The 16,656-nt window shown below is 44.7% G+C and overlaps 1 protein-coding gene across 20 annotated transcripts in view; it reads right to left on the bottom strand.

Moving 5' to 3' along the window:
- ARVCF (ARVCF delta catenin family member) overlaps positions 1–16,656 on the bottom strand; it is a 221,533-nt gene that overhangs the window by 102,253 nt on the left and 102,624 nt on the right. The window contains exon 1 of one of the 20 annotated variants that reach the window (XM_090121005.1): positions 5,817–5,935. The exons of the other annotated variants lie outside the window; for them this stretch is intronic. The gene's annotated coding sequence lies outside the window, so the exon portion shown is untranslated. Of the gene's footprint in view, positions 1–5,816; positions 5,936–16,656 lie in introns of those variants that run through there. 20 annotated transcript variants of the gene reach the window in all.

Here is a 16,656-nt window from a genome sequence, read left to right as displayed (position 1 = left end):
CAGCACTGCCCAGCTGGAGCCACCTCTGCCCTCTCCTGTCTTCCAAATCAAGACTCCAGTTCTTCAGCGTCTCAGGTCCCTGAAGAGTTAGGCTGGTTAACATTCTTTTTGTACAGCAGATTTTACAAAATACCCCACAAATGGAAGGTTGTCTCTGGAACTCATTTACTAGGAATTTCAGCAATGCTGTACACAGATGTTGCATATCACTTTAGGCTGCTGCTATAATGCAGAACGCTGCTGGACTAAAATACAAAGGATTAACTAGGCAGGGCTTTAAGCTGCAGAACTCCCGTGAACACTGATCGCAGTTCCCTCTCACAGCAATGAGAACGTAACAGCACATAACAGAAACACCCAAAGCACAGAACTGTACCGTCCTCTCAAGCCTGCTATCAGGACATGCATTCCTAGGGCCCCAAAGCCTTTTCATATCTTGTCCTCTTCCCTTCATACGATTCCTCTTTCTTACTAGCAACAATTCAGGCAGTTTTGCTACTTCTCCTAAGCATTCCCCATGGCAAAGCACTTGCTGTCCTTAACATTGAGCTGATTTTCTTAAATTCTCAATATACTGGCCTTTCTGTAGAACAGCATTTTTAATCTCCTTCCATGCTTTCAAGCACCATTCCCTCTTTGCTTCTTTATTGCCCTTCCTACCTTAGCAACTAATGCTCAGCATCCGTCTCCTTCAGAACGTGTCTGAAGCACTCAGCTTCCCATTTAATATCTCTGGAAAGCCAGCTGCTCGACTATACATCAGCATGAGCCATTCCCGCTTCCCCTTTCACAACAACCTTTTACAAACATCAAACACAACTCAAAAGGAGCTCTGCTGCACAGTTATTATTACAGTCCTCTTCAATCTAAGGACCAGGCCAAAGTACACCATGCCACTCACTCCTACAGAACTGCTGTCCATCACAACTATTCTTAACATACCTGGGTCTTCTTTCCAGTGCACTGCAGCTACTGCTCATTGTAAGAGTCACATGGAACAGGATGCCGAAGCAGGACACCAGACTCAACCAGTAGCAAAAAGGAGAGCCTGGGGAAAAGGGTTGTCATCCATTTGTAAAGGAAAGCAAACGCGCCTATCTTCTTTTCAAGTTTAAGTTCAGGTTATTTGCAGAGTTTTACTTCCACAAAGCCCAACCTCAATTTTTGCTAAAACTCATTTCTATTAATAACAACTGCTTTCCTCCTGGGAAGCATCAACACAATCATATCTTAAGATGCCTTAATATGATCTAACAACAAAGCAAGGCAAATAAACAACAAAGGAAACAACAGCATAATTCACAGAAGTTTTAGAGAAGTTCTCAACTTTTAGCTGGCAGACAAACGAAAACTGCTTCTACAAAAGTAGATGCAGCATTTTGGAAACGCTCCCTGTCCCCATTTCCTTATCCCCACGTACTAAGAGAAATCTTTTCCACTGGATCAAAATCCTGCAGTTCAATCTCCACACTTCTATGAACTTTTGAAGTATTTTCTCCTCTTGCAAATCCATCCATGTGCATTTACAAAAATATTTTCCTCCAAGACCACAAACAGTTCTCTAGTCTCCAAACTGAAGCCAGCTCTACACTCCCATAGGTCAAATCTCAAACGCAATTTCTTCACACTGACATGAAGAAAAGTGGGGCTGTCATAACAAATACCAAGCCTGGATAATTCCTCCAGTCACACGAACACAAACCCTGCTCAGACAAACAGCTGAAAAACACAGCAGTACTCAAAGTTTTTTCTTGCCTCAGAGTCAAATTTGCCTGCAAGTTGTACACGGCACTCATACACTGCTCCTAGGAAGACTCTCACAGCTAATTTTGTAGCTCACCAGCTCACTGTTGCCTCACCTTTACAGTAATCCTCCTGGGGGAAGCTGTTTTTTCCACCTTGCATCCTCACTGCTGATTTCTGTATTCATCAATCAATAGTCGGGGCTCACCAGGAGCAATTGCTCTTATTAAGCATCTCACCACAGTGCTGGTCTTGCCATCTGCTGTGCTGGTGGGGCTGGCTCATGCATGGGCCCTGCTGGCTGCCCACCCTGCAGCCTGCCAAGGAGCTGCTGGCCCATCACCAGCCCTCCTCCACCACCTCCTTCAACCACAAAAACAGGGCAGCTGTTGATAACTGAGCCATTCAAATCACTCTGCTACTTTAGCACGAAGATATCAACATGCACACAAAACTTCTCTGATTTGCTACTAATGTGACCTAGATGTAACAGCCACCAGGTAGCTCTGGTTTTACTGGCTGGTCTTTTAAAAGCTTATTATTTTTCTAATCTGTCAGGCAGCCTTTTTAAAGCAACATAAAAGTTCTGCTGATGCCCAGTGTTTCTCCCACTAGGGCTGGTAGATGCACATATTCCTTACAATACAAAAGGGTTAATCTGCTCACAACAAGCAACCAAAGAAATCTTACAGGAACAAGAGATTTTGTCTCCTACATACAGGATACAGGGCATGAACAGGGCAACCATGGTCTAAGGAAGTAGTAGGAGACGGAGCAGAGTTTTGGAACCAGCTTTCATGGCAGCAGGCTGCAGTGACTTACATACGTGCACAAACAAATGCGGCTGGCACCTGGAGCAGCAGCGTAAGGATGGCTTGTGCTTTGGGCAGCTTGTGTGTGAGCACATCCAACAGCACAGCACTTACTAAACATAACCATCTTTTGTTGCAGTCAGCTCTGCAAAGGCCAGATTCCTCAATATGATTATGCAAAAACAGCAGAGAGGGCAATGACTTCAACGTGGTTGCATGAAGATGACACAGCATGAAAATCACACCCCCTGGCCACTTTGTTCTATAATAATACAAAGACCTTCTTCCACATCAGGGCAGGACAACTGTTTAGCAGTACAGCCAGATTTCAAAGGAAAACACAAATCAGTTTACAAATAGGAAAAAACTCCACACTTTTACATCCATACTTACGAAGATAGTTCAGAGCAATTCCATTGTCTACTTCAGAGACCTTAAAAGAGCATTCTGTGATTTCAAGTCAAACCACATTATGGGGAGGGAAGAAAGGAAAAACATTTTAATTTCCTCTGCTCATCTGAGTGTGCATCAAATGAGCCCTTCCATAACCTCATAAAAATGTGCAAGATAGAAAATAATTGAGGAGTCATTTAGAATTTATTGACTTGGCCCGGGTGCACAGGTAGATAAGAGATCTTGCTGCTCTAGCATGGCACATGGGAAAAATTAAATTAAAGCTGATTAGTAAAAACTGGCAGGTTTACCTTTAAATGGAGCTTAAAAACAAACTAAATCCCTGATCTCTCTTTGAAAAAACACCCCCTGAAAGTCCTCCAAATCAGCTATTACTTCAAAAGAATTTCTTAAACAAGACTTTGGCTCTAAACCATGACTGATGGTAGGCTCAAGAAGGAGCACCAAGTGGTTGGGCCTTTGCTCTTTTCTCCAACATTTCAAGGTGACCAGCAAAAGCCTCACTTACAGAAGGACTCAAAATCACCACTGACAGAACTGTTCTGCAACTGGAAGGTTATCTATTCACTTGCATTATCCGAAAACCCGTTGCTTCAACGGAAGAGCTTCAAAAGCAAAAACAAAAATATATCAGCTCTCAAAGGCTTAAGCACATAACATTTATGATGTACTCCTCCTCTGGACCTGGGGCATTTCTGAACTCTCAAGGCACACGAAGCAACACACACAGGGAGATCTCCATGTGGAGGGGAGGGATGGCACAAGAAAACCCAGACATGCTGCTCTCCAGCTTATGTCTGGAATACATCCTCTCAAACTGATTGCATGTCAAGAGAAACAAATGAGAACAGCTAGAGTTTTTTATTTTTATTTAATTGTGAATAAACTTGCTAGAAGGAGGTGGGGATGAAGCCTGTGTTGCAATAGGAAGCTCTCTGCCCTACAGCTAGAGAGAAAGCAATCGAATCACTTACAAAAAATATACACAACAGAGTACAAAAATAGCCAAAAGCTCTTGAAAACTACCAGGCATGACGTTTCCTCGCTCTCTCTTGATTAAGGAAGAGGTTTGGGATGCTTCATATGGCACAGTTATTGCAGAAGGCACCACCTCAGTGCTCACAGCAAAGCCTGCCCTGGGCTCAGCACTGAGAGGCACCAACCCCAGCGACCCAACCCAGGGGCTCATTGCAGCCTCCCATTCAATGCTGTTGAACACACTACAGCATGCACTGCAGTTGGTAGTTCAAGTCTTCAGTCAAAACAAGCAAGGGAAACAAGTGGATCGTTTATCTCTAGACTTTGATTTCAGACCTAGTCATTTATTTACACACATCAGCGTTCATACACTCGTCCCCAGCAGCCTCTGAAGCGTAACGTTCAGAAATCCAACATGGCCAGTGCAAGTCCAGATGCAGAGACTGAAGGAGAGGCCACTAAAATAAGGAAAAAAGCAATAGACTACAAGGCATGATATTTCAAGGCATGTAGCAAGGCTCTAAGCAAACACTTTGCCAGTGTTTCAGCCAAGTCACAACTGAGAAGCCCATTTATCAACTGGGATGGGATCCCAGAGCGCCCCATGAAATGTTGCACCCCAGCAGAAAAATAATGCTGTGATGTCTGGGTGACTATGGCTGTGGGATTGGTTAACAATTACAGTAACAATGAAAAGAGCAATTTATACCACAACACACTGATGTACAGCCAAGCCCCTGTCTAAAGGGATTAAAAGAATAGGCTGACACAGGCAACCGACAAAAATGCCTCCTGCAGAAGGCTTACTGACTAGATACTCAGATTTCTGTGCAGTTCCCTTAAAGGCAGCACTCTGTATCTAAACCTGTTTTAGATAACAGAGGTCCAATACACAAATAAGAAGCAACGAGCACTTAGGAAGTTCTCTGACCTAAAGGAAAAAGAAAAGAAAGGATACTCTCCCCATTGCTCTAGAAGGCAAAAAGTAGCCCAAAAGATTGCTTTATTTTGTGGGTAAGAGCAGACAAGGAGCCCCCAGGTGACATCTGGAGGAGTTCCTGCTGCAGCAGTGGCTTCAATACAAGGAGACCTCATAGGACCTTAAAGGAAGCACCAGGCAGCAATGATGGCAGAGGACAGCTCAACAGAAGCACTGTGTGGCTGAAGAGGAGGGGTCACAGAATCCCATTTGCTGAAGCTACAGCCCCTGGTGCTCTCTAAAATAGATCTGCTGAACAGAAACAACTTGTATGGATAAACCATGGGTGGCTCAGGTGGGACAGCACCCTTCTGGAACAGGCAAAACCCAAGTAAGGGGAGGGCAAAAAAAGGAGCTTCTGAAGAAAAATTCAGATAGTTCACAGGCAGGGCAGATGAACATTTTTACAAACCACAGAGCTTTTAGCTCTGGTTGATTTATTAAATGGGTCGTCCTCTTTTTACTATCACTTCAGGCAACAGTTGAATTATTCAATGAACTCCAGTTGACTACGTTGTTTCTAAAACACTTGGGCCACCTCTGGGAGAAGAAGACAGAAAGCAAAAAGGAGTAAAAACACGTTTAAAAGTTAAAGAGTTTAACAGAAGTGGGTCCTATCCCTTTATGAAGTCCCAGAAGCAGAGGGCAGTATTCCTACAAGCTGTCTGCTGAAGGAAGCTGTATCACACAGGCACAGCAATGAGCTGCAGATGTACAGCTCAGCTACAACATCAGAAAATGGAGATGGCGTCTCCCTACTACCAGGGCACAGAGATGACAGCCCTTCTGCTGCTCCAGCAGGGTAGGACTCATGGCTTCAGCCCTGGAGACACCGATATGTTTTTGGAAAGAAACCCATATTTTCCCCTGGGAAGCTCCATACCACTAACCAAACGGTCAGAATTCCTCCTGCAGTCCCATGGAGTGGTGAGTCAGAAGTCCAGAACTTCCAGTCTTCTGGAACTCACAAGAATGCAGAACTTCCTCACCAGCCCAGTTCTCATTTGACCTGTGAGAACAAAAACAGAGCCAGGCCTCCAAGTGAGGCAAATACCAAACCATCAAGCCAATGAAAACATCAATACCCTGAATACATAATTTCTGATGGGTCACCAATTCCAGGGCTCAGCTTCACTGTTGCTTGAATTGTGAAATTCATAGTGGCATCTGAATTCATGAAAACACTGTGTGATGCCCATGCGATCAGTGGCTGGCTTCCAGATTTCAGCGGTGCAAGTGCTTGGGCAAAGCAGCAGAAGAGGTCTTGCAGAGCTTTCCCTGACCGAGCAAAGAAGATGCATCTGCTCCAGAAAAAAAGCAGCTTGCTGGAAGAAAGCCTGTTGGCAGCAGGGAATCCTGTTGTCCTTCGTGCCTACTCAGTAATGAGAGCTAGTTGCAGGAAAACACAAGAATCAATCAGCATGTCAAGGGAATGGGAAATAAACCAAATTAAAACACACATACAGAAATTAACGTCATCAAAAATGTGGAGGGCCTGGCAACAGCTCACTGAGGCCCCAAACAAATACAGTTCTTCATTACGCTAAGAAACAAAAACCAAACAAAGAAAGCCCCAACACACAAAAACACACAAACCATAAACTGTTGATAGTTTACATGGCACAGCACACTACCCTGCTCCCCAAGGACAGTCCTCTTGCAAACCACGCATGTATATTTCAAAACCCAAGTTATTTATGGCCTCTTTCCTCTCCAAAGATCAGAAGCAGCTTACATGCACCTACGTATAAGAATGTGAGCAGAACACTCCAACCTGAGCAAGTTACAGGATTGCACACACCAGCCTGTTTTTAAGTGTAAGGGTTAAAACCCCAATGCACTGTCAGCTAACAAGCCCTACATGAGGATTTAGTGTTTTAGCATCTGTGAGAGACAACCATACACAAAGACTTCCAGACTTCTCCCAATTCTCAACTTCTCTGTCCCCAAAAGCATAGTTTATACTGACTCTAAACGATCTTAGAGAGGAATAAATGAGGAATCAAATCATATAAATTTTGATACTCATCTTCCTGAGATAGAGACAGATGCAAGGCAAGAGCCAAGCCTGCTGGAAGAGACTGGGTTCAGATGTTTGTCCCTTTCCATCTCAGGCTTGATGTTCTACACAGCAGAGCTACCCAACAAAGCACCAAGGATCAACATTTTCAGCCCATCTCATGAAACAAGCCAGGAATTCAAGGCCCATGTAGGACTACCTCTCAGATGGAAGGATTCTGTTTTATTTCCCCATATTAAAAACTACAGCCATATGCAAGTGATGTGATAAAAGAGTGCTGAATTTTCAAAACTGCTGATTATTCTGATGAAAGAAAAGCTTCCTTTTAAAATCATCCAATCTTCCTGGGAATCATGACTGTCTTTAGTCTTAAACTAAATACTTGAGTTATTTAAAGTCTGCAAACAACTGTAATGTCAAAGACAGATATCTCAAAGACAACAAAAGAAGCATTTCTCAAGAACGTATAAAAATGGTAAGCGATGCTAACAGAACTGGGAGACATTTAACACAGGGAAGGGCCCAGACCCCATACCTGATAGCCCCATTGAGTATCACAGACCTTACCCAGCGCAACAGCCAGAGTGAGGCATACAGACTGCATGCACATGGTCCCATTACACCAGCACACAATGTAGACAACAGCAGTTTTAATGTTATGATTAAACACACAATACCAGTGCTTCCAAAACAAAGCCTGACAGATGTAAAGGTAGGTGGATTCCTGTGAAACAAAGCCATATCCAGTGGTTTACTATGTTTAAGCTGATTCAACAACAATATAATATACACAAACACGTCTATAAAAACAGGGAGGCATCATATACATCACATTCTCTCAGACACAATATGCAAACAGCCATTGACTCTTCCACATCAAACACACCCAGCTTGGCAGGACTTGCTCTCTATAGCAACGTGCCTGGCCACAGAGACTGGCTACTGAATCACATCTCTTTGCCCTGAGGTTAGATGGAGATGTAATGGTTGATATGTGCTGGCATTACTTCCCATGAAATATTCCCATTTCTTTCAACTTTTTTTTTTTTTTTAATTAAACCTTGCACCAACTTTATCCTCTCATGCCAATTACTGCACTGTTCTGGGATCCTGATTTGCTTCTTCCTTCTACATCCTACAGTTTTAAGCACAAAAAATTAAGAATCCTTTCCAGAAATCTTTCCATCTTTTCTTCCTGTGTCTCAACTATCTTATTAAAGGCTCTTCCAAGCTTTTCCTCTGGCAGCCATTTATGCACTGTACAGATTAAATCTTCCCTTTCCAGCAAACCTAGGCTCTCATTACTGCAAAAATAGCACTGATGCAGACATTTCAAAATGCTTTGTGTGCACTCACTGGGATGACTACGAACAGCACAAAAATCACACATTGCAAAGGTTTCAAAAAGATGCTTTAACAGCCTCTATGTAAAAGAATAGTTGGTTTCTGAATCATCTAAGGAAAATAGGCAATTCTACTTCTTATTTTTCCACTAAGAATCATAGAATGGTTTGAACTGGAAGGGACTTTTTGTTACGTTCCAGTAAAGCTGCTTTACTGTAACCAGGCATATTGCACAATGCCAATGTTCAGGCTCTGGTGTCATCAGGAAATTCTCGGGTAACTTCCATTCAGTCCCAGCCAAGAGCATTGCAGTGCACTTTGTGCTTACACACCACTGCCCAGAGAGCAGTGCCCTAACCAGCCCAACAGCCAACAGACTTTATTACGTACACCACAAATACGACATTAAGGACACATCTTCGAAATAATCTGGAATAATACTGCAGGGAGAAAATTACTAACCAAATCCACTTGTTTTCCCTCAAATTAAGTACACAAAAATGACAGATTATGCAACAGGAAGAAAAAGGCTCATGTAAAATAAATAATGCCTTCTCTGTTTGCAACAAGCTGAGAGCATTTGCTAAGAACTTCCCACTCACCCTCCCTTCTCTTACTTTTAAAATACAAATCTACTTAGCTAAGACTCTCAGAAACATGACTCCCTCTCACAGCTCCAGAGCATCCCCCAATAATTCAACTGCACAGCACCAGACAAGTCTCCTGTTTTGTATGGGGTGCCATCAGGTTTTTGGTAGCAAAGAGCACAGGGGGCAAGAATGTACCCAAGCTGCATAACCTCTCTGATGGTTCCCCCTCTACCGAGCAGTTCCCTCAGTAAGTCACATACGGTCGTATTTTCCCCATGCAGTCAGCAGAGAAAGAAAGCTGAGAACCACACAAAATCCTGACAGGAGAAGCAACTGTGTTCAAAGGGGAAGTTGCCTCCTACCAGCCTTGCTAGAGAAGCTGCACACAAAAGCTCCTTAACAACCACAGAGGAACTGCCAGACTCTGCTTGCCAGGTTCATCTCTATCCCCACCATTTCTGCAGTTTTCCCATTCCTGCCTGCTTTTTCCAACTGCACCTTTGTGGTAATCAGGACTCCAAGCTGCCCAGGGACATAATGTGGAGACATGCATTCGTGCAAAAAGCTCCATGCATTAGTACTCTCATGTACGGTTACTGCAAAACAAACCAGGAAAAGGGAGAGGAAGGGTGTGCTACAGAACAGAGCAGCTGCCATCAGTGAAAAGCCATCGCCGCCCATAACCTCTGGTGATGTCTGTTGCTGGCTCAGGTCCTTAAGATGTACATGCAAAAGACAAATGCACCTGCAACTTGAATCCCCACAGACAACCTTGGGAAGAATCCCAAGCCTGGGAGAATGGTTAGGAGCAGCAGAACAAGGTGTGGAAGAAAGAGAAACAATTCTGGACTTATTTTTCACACCAGCCAGCAGACCTGGGTCAGACACCAGACTGCAGCTGTAGGAGCTGCAAAAGCTCCTACATCAGTACTTCATGGACAATGTTTACTACATATGTTCTACTTGCCACATCTCTCACTGCCTTCTGATTGCACAGGGATAAGCATCTGGAAGCATGCTGCTGCTGGCAGCAGCTAAGGGCCCAATCTTTAGCCCTACAGCCATCCTTCCTGGCACATCACCCCTCACACATCACCTTCATCTCAACCCGCACAGGGAAGGCATGCTGCACTTTGCCAAACCATTCAGAGCTATTTAACTGGCCCAGAGACTGCCTTCTATTTGCTTGCCTCTTTGAGGGGAGGAGCAGCAATGAGCTGAACCTCAGGCTTCCAAATTGCTATGCAAAGAGAACAAGAAGCTCCTACATCTGCTTTTCCTCTCAGCAAAGAACTGCCTGGCCAAGGAGTCCCAGCAGAAGCAAATGTGCTGAGCCTTCAGAGGAGACATGAGTAAGAGGTGACCAGGGGGCAACCCAGCTTCCTGAAGGGGACTTTCGGGATGCCCAAATATACCCTCTCTCTTCATATTTCCCTATGTTATCTAAGGATTCTAGAAGGTTATCTGGAACTCAAGCCAGCACATTTAGCACCCAGATCATTCTAGTACTCAGATCATTTTGGTCTTTGCCAGTGTTTTGAAAACCATGACACTCAGGGAAAGAGAGTGCAATTTTTTCTTAAATTATCCCAAACTCCAGAAGGTAACTGGTATCTTCCTGATATTCTCTTTGCATAAAAAATGGTCAGCAAATATACAGAACGCTGAATTTGTTCCCCACTGCCATCTTACGAGACTCTTCTGCAAGCAGCACACCACAGAGGGGTTCCCCAAGATGAGAGCCAGGACCAAACCCTTCTGCAGCCCAGCTCTCAGCAGCAAAAGTGATGTAAAAATAAAAAAGAAAGAAAGAAGACATGCAAAAAAAAAAAAAGGAAGAAGACATTCCCAAGGTGGGAAGAAAGAAGAAGAATAAACCAGACAGCCCTGGAAAAAATTCGGATTATTTCTGAAGAATAATAAATAAAACCAGGAAGTTCTATGGCACAGAAAGTTCTGGATGTGCTTTGTAGACCTTCCAAGTACAGCAAAGATAACCAAGGACATGAACCTGGGTGGGAGCAGTGTCAACGACCACATTCCAAAACCAGGGTGCACTTAGGTTAGCTCACTGATACATCAACATCACACTGCACCCTCGTCCCGTCAGATGGGAAATGTGGAGCTGGAATTAACTGCTGCTGGAAGGGAAATCTCACCTCAATTCCAGGAGCAAGCAAAAGAAGTCCAACAGCTCTGCACCCGATCAACACCTGTCACTTTCCTAAGGCAGACAAAGCACCTGTCATTCCCTGAAGCTCTGGAGCTTTCACCAGGAGCATTCCCCCACCAATGATCCTCCAGCACTTGGCTAACTTACTTTCTGCCATTCCAAATGCCTCTGGAAACAGCAGCAGGACCCACACACGATTAAAAGCTGGCTTGCACTCAGCCACACTGCTCAGCTACCAAATGTTTGTTCTCTAGATACTGTTCAACATCTCACTCAGCACAGACACTGCTCCACCGCTGCACTGACCAGAAGCAAGGATGGAAGCTTGCAAGAGCTGTAACTCAGTGGATCACTCTGTGAACCAAAACAGTTATTCCAAATGTTCTAACTTTGCCTCTGTAAACCTACAGCAATTCTGATCCAATTCCAGCATCAATTCATTTATGAAGACACTTCTGAACACGGATCTAAATCAAACTCTGAAGCCAATAACACTGTTGGAGAGCTGAAAACGAGACTGTCTCCTCTCAGTTCTTGCTGCCACTAAAAACAGATGCAGAATTCAGCTGGGATTTCTGCCTTTGCTTCCAACTACACTCACAACCCTGATTTAAAATTCTTTTTATCATCCTCTAAAAGAGTACGCAAACATTCAACCCTGATGTGGGAGGGTGGGAATCCTGACAAATACACATGCTGGTGATCCACACGCAAGGTGAAAAAAATACTCCACATGAAATTTTAAAGCACTGATGACATCACCTTGATGGAAGGAACATCAACCATAAAACTAACCACTAAAGAAGGAGGCAAACACCCTACCCAGTATGCAGCTTTACGTGCCATGTAAGTGAACGGAGGTGACACATGACAAGGATGTCTGCATTCTGCATTTCCACTCACTGGCACCTTTCTCATGGAAGTCTACAACAGCACTGTTCAAAGTACTTATTTTGTATGCTGCTCAACAATAAGGAATATTCAGCATCCCACAAGTAGTAGGAATTACAACAAACCACCTGCAGTTCTCTCAGTTCAGCAACTGAGCCTTCCTGTCTCACTGTTCTTCCACACAAAGTTACTGAGGAGGCACTGAATTAGTTATGGAAACTAACACCACCCTACAGAAATCAGTACAGTTTGCTCCCAGTGGCATGAAATAAACAAGCATCCTTCTAAAAAAATGGCTGACTGCTCCCAACGTCAGCCGAGCTTAAAAAACTATAAAAAAAAATATATGCTCTGCATATATATATATATTTTTTAAATAAGCCACGTCTGAAATTTTTCAGCTTTTTTGGCACGCTCAGGGCATTGTTTTTTTTAAACTGTTTCAAACCAAAGAATACTGTTTCCAAACAGCGTACTGAGGAACTTTCACTTGAAGCCCAGCAAGCTTCCCAGCCGGCCGCAGCGCAGTTGGCAGCACGCACCGCCTGCAAGCAGCGTGCCTCACAGCTGAGGCTGCTCGGCCTGGAGAAGCGTCACCGAGGAGCTCATCAGTGTGTAGAACTACCTGAAGAGGTGGTGTAAGGAGACGAGGACAAAGCCAGGCTCTTTTCAGAGGTGCCTGGGACACAACAAGGGGCGCCAAGTGGGACACAGGAAGCTGTGGGAACACTTTGTGACTGCACGGCCGACAGCAGTGGCACAGGGTGCCCCGAGAGGCTGCAGAGCATCCATCCTCACAGACATCCACAGCCACGTGCTGAGCCACCTGCGCGGGGCGGCCCTGCCTGGGCTGGGCACAGAACCACCAAGCCAGAGGTTCCTTCCTGCGCCTCTTCCTACCAGCAATCCTCTTTTAGTCACCAAAATATATCCCACTATTTTTGAAAGTGCAAATCTGCATTTCAGTTCCTCTTGAGACACTCTCCACCCTAAGGCAAAGCAACAGGAAAAAACACAACCTCAAAGGCTTTCTGAATTGCCTCCCCCGCATTCAAACCCGCAGCAGCTATAAACGCTCACACAGTAATTAGGATCTCTACTGGGGGCTAAATAAGGCAAATGCAGCTTGCTGACTGAGACAGAAAAAGACCACGAGTCCCCTTCTGCCCACCAGACAGACAGGTACGGATTTGAAAATAAAGCTGGAACACTTTGTAAAGGTTTGTCTTTTGGATATCCACTCAATCCACAGCACATCTGTCCAAATAACTACATTACTGTGCCAACCTGAAGAGTTTCGGACTAAAACACAGAATTCACCTGAATACATTTCACATTAAAGCATATCCCTATTCCTTCTATACACTTCCAAGTATGGTCTGAAAGTTCAAGTTCTCAAATGCCAAAAGCACCCAATTTTCCCTCAGATAATCCAAAGCTGATTTTCGCACAGCACAGCACGCAGGAACCACAACACTGTCAGTAACCAAGTGCAGGCAACCCCTGCAGAGTGCATCCCTCTGGGTGAACCAGCAGGAGTTCTCCTCAGTTACCTTTCGTGTGTGAGCAGGGAAGCACAGATCTCCCCCCCACGTTGCTGCTCTCCTCCCCGCTCCCCCAGCCCTCGGTCAGCCCAGCAGAAGCTGCCTCAGCTCGGCTTCACACCGCTTTAAGCAGCCAAAGCATGCAAACAGACGCTCTGCAATCTCTCTTTCAAAAAGCTCCTTAAGATCCATTTCTTCATCAATCATCGTTTCAAACCCCCTCCATTCTCCACCCATGTGACCTGACTTACTGCTGGCACGTGCTGCTTATGTGGGCACCTTTCAGTACTTGAGGGGAACTTAAAAGATGGAGATGGGCTTTTTACATAGGTGGATGGTGACAGGTCCAGGGGGATGATTTTAATACTAAGAGGGAAGATTTCAATCAAATATGAGGAAGAAGTTCTTTCCTCAGAGGGCAGTGAGGCCCCAGCACTGCCCAGAGCTGTGGTGCCCCATCCCTGGAGGTGCCCGAGGCCATGGCTGTGCCCTGGGCAGCCTCAGCTGGGGGCACACAGCCCATGGCACAGGGGTGGCACTGGGTGGGCTTTGAGGTCCCTTCCAACCCAAACCATGCTGCGATTGAGAAGTTTCAGATGCCCCAGTCCTACCAGTCAAACCCTTAAATTGGGTACTTTGAATCATACTGTCCCACCTGTAGGCTAGGAGGTTGTTCTCACCTGTGTTATTTTAAGTCTGCAACATATTCTTGAGAATGTAACAAAAATGCCTGCTCCAACACGTGTTTAATCATCACATCGTTTTCTACAGTTATATTCAGCAGGCTCTCTCCATGTTTTGACACATTGCCCCATATTGTTATATCTCGTAAGTTGACATTCACAACCACTTCGAGGAAGATCCCCAACTACATTTTAAATCAGAAGTCATTGTACGCCCTGATGTGCTTCTCACTAAACTGATCCTTGACATCATCAGACACAAAAATGCAATGATACATTGCACACAACCTTCAATCATCACATTTAAATTCACTTTTGCTAATAAGGAAGGACTGAATTTGGGATGGCTGGAAGTTCAACTCCGCACCAGCAAAAATAACTTGCTATCAACAACCTTCTTCTCAACAGTCTCCTGGTATTGCTTTGGTAGCAACTCACCTAAGATAGCACAGAGATCTACTCTAACATTGCGACATCCGAGCTGCCTGCAGGACCTTTTGGACCATTAAGATGATGCAACATAAATCCAAAAGCGTTTTCAAACCATTTCATTCCCCAGAAAGCCTCAAACAGCACTACCACAGCTCTGCCATTCAGCAGCGGCTGCAAAGCACACCACGTGGGGCTTACCACCAGGCATCCATTTCAAAGTCCAAAAGAACACTAAGGAAACTTCTTCAAATGATTCCCCATTATATTTTATCCATTAAGAGTGAGCCTGGAAACACCTTGCCTCTGCTGCCAATTCTTTTGCTTCCCAAAGACAATACAGAGGGAGATCTCTGACTTTCCTGAAGGGTCACACTGCTTCAGGTCATCCTCAAACACCAATGCTGAACCTGAGGAAAGCAGAACCTCCAGGCCCCACAGCTCCCAAGTCCTGGGGTACTCACATGGGTAACTTCAGTGCTGGGAAGTTATAAAGAAAAACAACATTTTAAACAGCATGCTAGAAGGCAGGTATCCAACAGCTCTCACTTGTTACTGATAGCCAACAGCTAACTGACTGCACTTATGAAAATCCAGTGAGTTAAAAGTAGAAATGTTTGGCTGTTTGTGTTGTGCTGCCCTTCCAGAATATGGAGTACAGACTGAGAGGCTTATCTTCTCTAAATCTTAATAGACAGCTAAATATAGTAAAATGGTGATTATTTAGCACATCTTTAAAGCAACAATTTCCCTCTCAATTAATTTCCCATTCCTTGGATTAATTATCTACTCAAATTTTCTTGATGCACCCACTGCAAGAAGTTGAATGCATTTCCTGTAAATTAAATTGCCCTCAGAGATAATGACATTCCTAGAAGAACTTTGACTATGCCAAGAAACAATCCATTCTATTGAATGTGCATGGATGGGTAGAAAGGAGAAAAGTGACAAGCACTGCCTCCAGAGACTTGTGGAAGTCTGGAGTTCGAACCTGAACAATAAGCTGCTTTCACTTACCCTCAGAGTGACCCTACCATAATAACAAGTAGTAGTTCTTCATTAGCCCAGATAAGAATGAAGTGCAATGCAGACAAAAAAATCCAGAGATAATCACTACAGCAGCAACTTCGGCCACTGTGAGCTTGTACCCAACAGTCTTAAGGTCTGCTGAGCCACAAATGGTCCAGGACACACGTTTCTATCATGATTAGTAACAAAGCTCCTACAAATTTCTGTAATACTCGATTGGGAATTTCATCAGAGAAGCGGCAAGCAGAGCATCAGCAGAGATGTCAAATAACTCCCAGTCTGTGTCAGACCAGAACATGACACCTCACAACTGCATGCTGCGGCACACGGGAGCAGAAAGCACAGCCCTCTGTCCTTCCTCAGACTGGAAGAGATTCAAACAGTTCCTCACCTCTCCTTGGAATCTCTGCCCTTCTGTGAGGGCTGGTCCCAGAGGGGCAGTGATCCTAACTCCCAGGAACATAGCACAAAAGTGGACCAACCTCAGCACCTATTAAAAACCCAAACCAGCAGTTGTATTGAAAGCACATCAGGTGGAATAGCAGCCACTGGTTTTACTGGAAGGTGAATGGCACTGCTTCTCCTTTCCTGCACAGAGCAAGGTGCCCGCAGCTCCCCACACCCAGAGCCTGTCTGTCCCCACAGCACACTACAGAGGTGACAGCATCTCGCTGCCAACACTGTGCTACTCGAGGAGAAGGTGCACCTGGTTCCCTATCCTAATTTCTTACTGTGTTTCTTCCAGGTTGATTTGTTATCATCAAGTGCCAGAGTCCTGAGTCCTGGAGTCACGTCCCAAAACATTACTACTGCACCCTGTGCAGACCTGGATTCCCCAAATGCCAGGGCTGAGGCACAGCATGCTCCCCACCCAATTCTAAGAGAACTCACACTAAAGCAGTGTTTCAGATCTGCCCTCACCTTTTATCCTAGCAGCACGAACCAGCGTTGCTTCTGCATCACGCCAGAGGTCTGAGGGCCAAGGAGGCCGTCCCACAGGTAGAAGATGACTTCAGCAGGCAGAACA

Source organism: Phasianus colchicus, chromosome 18, assembly GCF_987193195.1.
Source record: "Phasianus colchicus chromosome 18, bPhaCol1.hap1.1, whole genome shotgun sequence".
Classification (NCBI taxonomy): domain Eukaryota; kingdom Metazoa; phylum Chordata; class Aves; order Galliformes; family Phasianidae; genus Phasianus; species Phasianus colchicus.
The sequence above is the reverse complement of the archived record's forward strand: the minus strand, read 5'-3'. Positions and strand labels throughout refer to the sequence as shown.